Raw genomic sequence first — 7657 nt, forward strand, 5'->3', positions numbered from 1 at the left:
ATTTGAGTATGAGGTGGGAAAGGGTCCCATGAAATCTATCCCCCATACATCAAACAATTCAAGTTCCAGAATGAATTGTTGTGGCATTTCATTTCTTCTTGGCAGGTTTCCCGCTTTCTGGCATTCATGGCAGTGCTTCACTAGTTCCTTTGCATCTTTGAAGATAGTGGGCCAATAAAAACCACACTGCAACACCTTAGCTGCTGTTCTTTCTCCTGCAAAATGTCCTCCAAAAGTGGAGCCATGGCAGTCCCATAAGACTTCCCTTCCTTCTTCATCTGATATGCATCTTCTGAGTATGCCATCCGAACATTTTTTGAACAAGTATGGTTCGTCCCAAATAAAGTATTTGGCATCATTTACCAATTTTTTCCTTTGATGCTTGTTAAATTCCAACGGCAAACTCCCAGTGGCCTTGAAGTTTGCTATGTCTGCAAACCAGGGTGCTTTGTGAATTATCATGAGTTGTTCATCAGGAAAGCACTCATTTATATGTGTGCTTTGTGTGCTTCCTTCTTCACATGGTATCCTTGATAAATGGTCTGCCACCTTGTTCTCTACACCCTTCTTGTCTTTGATTTCAATGTCAAATTCCTGCAACAAAAGAACCCATCTAATAAGTCTTGGTTTGGATTCTTGTTTAGCAAGTAAGTATTTTAACGCTGAATGATCAGTGAAGACAATGACTTTAGATCCAATGAGATAGGATCTAAATTTGTCAAATGCAAAGACTATTGCCAAGAGTTCTTTTTCAGTGGTTGTGTAATTTCTTTGGTTATCATTCAAAACTTTACTGGCATAATAAATCACATGTACCAATTTGTCTTTCCTTTGTCCTAACACTGCCCCAATAGCAAGGTCTGATGCATCACACATCAGTTCAAAAGGTAAGTTCCAATCAGGCGGGGCAATGATAGGTGCAGAGAAAAGTTTTTGCTTCAAAAGTTCATAGGCTCGCATGCAATTTTTATCAAATACAAAGGGTGTATCAGAGACAAGCAAGTTACTCAAAGGTTTGGCTATTTTAGAAAAGTCTCTAATAAACCTTCTGTAAAAGCCAGCGTGTCCCAAAAAACTCCTAACTGCCTTGACATTACTTGGTGGAGGTAGTTTTTCAATGAGTTCCACCTTAGCTCTGTCCACCTCAATGCCTCTATTAGACACTTTATGGCCAAGGACTATTCCTTCTGTGACCATGAAATGACACTTTTCCCAGTTTAATACTAGGTTGGTCTCTTGGCATCTCTTAAGCACCAAGGCAAGGTGGTGTAGGCAGCTAGGAAAAGAATTTCCAAACACAGAAAAATCATCCATGAAAACTTCAATAAACTTTTCGATCATGTCCGAAAAGATGGACAGCATGCACCTTTGGAAAGTGGCAGGTGCATTGCACAATCCAAAGGGCATGCGTCTATACGCAAAAACTCCATATGGACAAACAAATGATGTTTTCTCTTGATCTCTTGGATCAACTACTATCTGATTATAGCCTGAGTATCCATCCAGAAAGCAATAGTAAGCATGTCCTGCAAGCCTTTCAAGCATCTGATCCATGAATAGGAGTGGGAAATGATCTTTTCTGGTGGCTTCATTGAGCTTCCTGTAGTCTATGCACATCCTCCACCCAGTGACAGTTCTTGTGGGTATGAGTTCATTCCTCTCATTTGGCACCACAGTTATGCCACCTTTCTTGGGAACTACATGGATGGGACTAACCCATGGGCTATCAGAAATGGGGTAGATTACCCCTGCCTGCCATAACTTCATGACCTCCTTTTGTACCACTTCTTTCATGACGGGATTCAATCTTCTCTGAGCTTGAATGGAGGGTCTAGCATCCTCTTCTAACAAGATTTTATGCATGCATATGGATGAACTTATCCCCTTCAAATCAGCTAGGGTCCATCCAATGGCATCTTGATGAGTTTGTAGCACCTTGATCAATTATTCTTCCTGTTCTTGGCTCAGGGCAGAGCTAATGATAACAGGATGGCTCTCATCACTACCCAAGTATGCATACTTGAGATTAGGGGGCAATGCTTTGAGCTCAGGTTTTGGTGCTTCCTTCTCTTCTTTCACTCTCTCTGGCATGCTTGGCATGGTTGTTTCAGCAGCGTTAATGTCACTAACTTCAATATCCTTGGTGAACTCCTCCTCTGCCACTTCCCTTGTTGTTTCCTCAAAGGTTTCTTGTATTGCAATGTCCACTACATCCACCCTCATACATTCCTTTAGTGATTCTGATGGATAGCTCATTGCCTTGAATACGTTAAACACCAATTGCTCATCATGTAATCTAAGAGTGAGTTCACCCTTTTGGACATCTATGATGGCTCCAGCAGTAGCCAAGAAGGGTCTTCCCAGGATTATCGAAGCTTTGGCTTCTTCCTCCATATCTAACACCACAAAATCGGCAGGAAATATAAAATCTCCCACTTTCACCAACAAATCCTCAACTATCCCATGAGGGAATTTAAGAGTTCGATTTGCCAATTAGAGAGCCATTCTTGTTGGTTTGGCTTCCTCAATCTTCATTCTTCTCATCATTGTTAGAGACATCAAATTGATACTGGCCCCTAAGTCACACAAGGCCTTCTCTACCATGACTTCTCCTATGATGCAGGGGATTTGGAAACTGCCTGGATCCTTCAATTTCTGAGGCAATTTGTGTTGAATGATGGCACTGCATTCTTCAGTCAACAACACAATTTCCTCATTTCTCCAGCTTCTCTTCTTGGTCATTAATTCCTTTAAGAATTTTGCATAGAGTGGCATTTGCTCTATTGCCTCAGCAAACGGAATGTTGATTTGAAGCTTCTTGAAAATCTCCAAAAATCTGGAGAATTGGCCATCCTTTTCACTTTTCATCAAACATTGAGGATATGGTGCTTTGGGTGTATAAGGCTTCAGGACCTCTTTTTCTTTTTCTTTTGTTGCAGACGGTGTAAAAGATTGTCCCTGTTCCTTGTCTCTCACATTTTCCTTTGCTTCATCCTCTGTGGTTTCCTTTGAGATCTCCTTTAGCTTCTTTCCACTTCTGAGGGTTATGGCCTTACATTTTTCCCTTGCAATAGCCTTGGCAGCATGAGAAACGCTTGGCCCAGGGGTTTGCTTAGACAAATACACAATTTGATTTTCTAGCTTCTGGATGGCAGCTCCTTGGTTTTGCATGTTAGAATTTACTTCTTCCTTAAAAGCTTTCAATTCGGTTATATCTTGACTCATGGTTGCAAGCATTCCTTCTATCTTGTTTAATTGATCTTGAAATTGTTGGCTCGGATTAGGTTGGGCAGGTTGATTATTTTGGCCATGATATGGTGGTTGAGAGTAAGTGTTTTGTGTGGTTTGGTATGATCTTTGGTTAGAGTTTTGGTATGTGGAATTGTTATGTTGGTTGTGGTTGTAAGGTTTTTGGTTTTGTGGTTGGGTTTGTTGGTTCCCCCACCCAAAGTTTGGGTGGTTTTTCCATCCTGGGTTGTAAGTGTTGGAATGTGGATCATATGATTGCCTTTGTTGGTTTCCCACATAGTTGGCCTCTTCCCAATCACCTCCTTCAGTGCTTACTTCCTCTTGATCTTGTGTGTGTATTGCAGCCACTTGATTTGTGTCTAATTTCTTGGTGAGCTCTGCTAGTTGCTTGGCAAACACCTTGTTTTGGGCTAGAATTGTATCAACATGGTTCAGCGCCATGACTCCCTTAGTGTTGTGTCTCTCTGAAGCATAGTAGTACTCATTCTCAGCCACTGTCTCAATCACTTCAATGGCTTCTTCCACAGTCTTCTTCCTGTTCAATGAACCTCCTGATGAATGGTCTACAGCCTTCCTTGATTCATAAGAGAGTCCATCATAGAAAATATGCAATTGCACCCAGTCATGGAACATGTCTGGTGGGCATCTCCTTGTCAAATCCTTGAACCTCTCCCATGCCTCGTAGAGAGTTTCACCATCTTGTTGTCTAAAAGTCTGAACCTCAGATCGAAGCCTATTGACCTTTTGTGGGGGGTAGAAACGTGCCAGAAACTTACTTTCCACCTCATCCCAGGTTGTTAGGCTCCCCCTTGGGAATGATTCCAGCCACTTAGCTGCCTTGTTCCTAAGTGAAAATGGGAACAAGAGCAGTTTATAGGCATCTTCCTGGACTCCATTGGACTTCACAGTGTCGCAAATTCTCAGGAATTTTGTGAGATGTTGGTTTGGATCTTCATTAGCACTCCCACCAAATGAACAATGATTCTCCACCAGTGATATTAGCTGTGGTTTGAGTTCAAAATTGTTGGCCTGAATGGGTGGTTTCTGAATGCTGCTACCACAATTCCCAGAGGTTGGGTTTATGTATGAACCAAGAACCCTCCTCTCGGGAATGGCATTGTTTCCATCAGCTCTCTCATGGTTGTGAACTTCTCTATCCATGTTGAGATCTAGAGCTTCCTCAAAATTGTCCTCAGATTCTCCTTCAGATTCTTCTTCTCCCAGTACTCTCTTCCCTCTTGCTTCCCTTCTACGTCTATGAAGGGTCCTCTCTGGTTCGGTATATGGAGGAGTTGTTGTCTCTCCTCTCCTACCTGTCATACAAGAACACAGCACAGGCAACAAACAAGTGAAATACTCTTGGTTAATGGAAGAGTATGGTTAGAGCAGTTGAGGAATTAATTCAAATAGTTAGTGAGTCAGTGAGTTAGTTGCTTGAATTTAAAGGCATAAAGAAAGAAAACAAGTAACAGAGTGCAGAAATTAAAATTCAACAAGTAACTTGAACTCAATTATCAAAACAAAAAAAAATGCTCAATCTAGTTAACTTCCAATATGAGAATTGTCAATCGAAAACCAATCCCCGGCAACGGCGCCATAAACTTGATGTGCATAAAGTTGATATGCTACGATTTAGGAAATTGCACGATCGGCAAAATTCCTTCCGGTAAGTGCACCGGTTATCGTCAAGTAAAAACTCACAATAGAGTGAGGTCGAATCCCACAAGGATTGGTTGAGTGAGCAATTCGGATTAGAAGTATGTTCTAGTTGAGCGGAATCAAGATTTAGATGAGAATTGCGGAATGTAAAATTGCATGAATTAAAGAGCGAGAAGCTAAATTGCTGAAATTAAAAGGGATGGGGGTGATTGCATGAATTTAATTACAGAGTGTAAAGAGAAAGTGGTAGATCAGAAATGGGGAATTCATTGGGTTTCAGGAGATATTGAGATCTCTGAATCAAAACGTCTTATCCCTTCCTCAACCAATGCATTCATTGAATTTTGCTTGGCAATCTTATATGATTGGATCCCAATCCCTTGGCTCACCAATTCTCTCTAAAAACAAACAAATTCCCAATCCCTTGGTTTAAATGTTCATAAGAAGAGATGATGCTCGATCACTGATTATACCACACAGTTTCATGAACCACAATTTGGTAGGATTACATGTCACAATATCCATCCAAACCCTAATCCAATTCACTGTGAGAAAGCTTCTCTAGCATGAATCCTCCATTCCTTTCCCAAGGTTCCGAAGGATTCCAATTATGGGTAGTTTCTTTCCCAAGACAACTACCCAATGGAATTAGATCGAGAAGCTTTCTAACAAAATTCAAGAGAAAAGATTGAAGAAGAAGATAAAACTATTATTGATTCATTGAATTACAATAGAGCTCCCTAACCCAATGAAAGGGGTTTAGTGAGTCATAGCTCTGAATTCAATTACAAAATATGAAAAGTAGCCAAATGATCAAAAAGTTTCCCCGTGTAAAAAAAGTGCCAACTAACTTAAATTCTATCCTATTTATACACTTTCTTAATTGAGCTTCTATTGTGTTTCTTGGGCTTTGAGGCCTTTCCCTGATTTCCTTTTGCTTTGGGTTTATGGTCCATAATCCTGATGAGGCTGTGATCCCATTCTGTAACATTTATTGAGCAAACTTAGTGATAAACAAGTAATGACAAAAGACTCAACAAATTGAAGCTCCAGACTCATCAATTCTTCAGGCCCAATCCCATAAACCATGATATTCAATTGGGTTTCATACCATAATACGTTTAAGTTAATGTTTGTGCTCAAATGCTAACTTAAACTTCAATATATTTGGCCCAGAAACCCTTTCAAAAAGTGGCGTTTAAGTTGAAGTTTAAGTTTCAGTTTAAGGTTAAACTGAAACTTAAACGTGAAAATGGAAGAAAGCAACCCAGGAGTGTGAAATGTCGAACACGTTTAAGCTTCAGTTTAAGGTTAAACTGAAGCTTAAACGTGGAAATGAAGAAAGCAACCCTGGAGGAGCAATTGGGTCGAACACGTTTAAGCTTCAGTTTAAGGTTAAACTGAAGCTTAAACGTGGAAATGAGAAAGCAACCCTGGAAGAGAGAAATAGTCGAACACGTTTAAGCTCCAGTTTAAGGTTAAACTGGAGCTTAAACGTGGAAATGCTCCTGGTGCCTTTCTTACTTCTGGCGTTTAACCTCCAGTTTAAGGTTAAACTGGAGGTTAAACGTGGAAATGCTTCCTGGTGAGAAATTGTGTCGAACACGTTTAAGCTCCAGTTTAAGGTTAAACTGGAGCTTAAACGTGGAAATGCTCCCTTGGTGAAATTCTCATTCTAGCGTTTAACTTCCAGTTTAAGGTTAAACTGGAGGTTAAACGCCAGTTCCAGCATTTCCTAGCCTTCATGATTCTGGCATTTAAGCTCCAGTTTAGGCTTAAACTGGAACTTAAACGCCATTTCCAGCATTATATGGCTTGGTAGTTTAAGTTCCAGTTTAAGCTTAAACTGGAACTTAAACTCCACATGTGATATTCAAGCTTCCTTTATTGATTTTGTTGCTTCCTTGCCTAGCCTCTTCTTCCCTGAAATCATCCAAACAATTGCATCAAAGTCTTGCAAAATTTCATGAGAAATCTTCCATTCATAGCATTCAAGTAATATAACTAAAAACTCATGGACTTTGCATCAAAATCATACTGTTTGGATGGTTCATTGCTTTGTTATTCATTTAACCATTCTTGGTTACTTTAAGCTCAAGAAAATGCATAAAACAACTAAAACTAACAGAAAAATGCTAGTGAAACTAGCCTAAGATGCCTTGGCATCAAATCTCTATGTGGATGGTTCCTCAAACAAAACGGGAAGCGACGCGGGTGGATAATTGAAAGCGACGAGGGAACTCAAATCGAACTCTCCCGCAAATTTGGGTTCCCTGCCTCAAACAATCAGGCGGAATATGAGGCACTACTAGCTGGTTTGAAGCTGGCTAGGGAGGTTGGAGCTTAAAAAATTATCATCTTCAACGACTCACAGGTAGTTACTTCACAAATAGCAGGAAACTACCAAGCCAAAGACCCCACTATGAAAAAGTACTTAGACAAAACCAAGGAACAGCTCGGACACCTCGAAGAATATGAGATCCGTCACATACCCCGAGAACAGAATACCCGAGCTGACGTACTTTCAAAACTAGCCAGCACCAAACCAAGGGGCAACAATAGAAGCCTCATTCAAGAAATTCTACAGAATCCATCAATCTCAGAAGAAGAAAAAGTCCTAGCCATAACAGGTCGCGATCAGGGATGGATGACTCCCATAATTAACTACCTCAAAACAGAAGCTCTTTGATAAATTTTATAGTTTATATTGTGTTTAATTGTGTGGTTTTGTCGTGATCCTTACCCACTT

General features: G+C 40.4%; 1 non-coding gene across 1 annotated transcript; it reads left to right on the plus strand.

The window, feature by feature from the left end:
- The first annotated feature begins 3880 nt into the window (after positions 1-3880).
- On the plus strand, positions 3881-3984 carry LOC130952043 (small nucleolar RNA R71). The gene has a single exon (XR_009074225.1). It is a non-coding gene; the product is annotated as a small nucleolar RNA R71 (small nucleolar RNA).
- The last annotated feature ends 3673 nt before the right edge of the window (positions 3985-7657 follow it).

Source organism: Arachis stenosperma, chromosome 9 (genome assembly GCF_014773155.1).
Source record: "Arachis stenosperma cultivar V10309 chromosome 9, arast.V10309.gnm1.PFL2, whole genome shotgun sequence".
In the NCBI taxonomy this organism is placed as follows: Eukaryota; Viridiplantae; Streptophyta; class Magnoliopsida; order Fabales; family Fabaceae; genus Arachis; species Arachis stenosperma.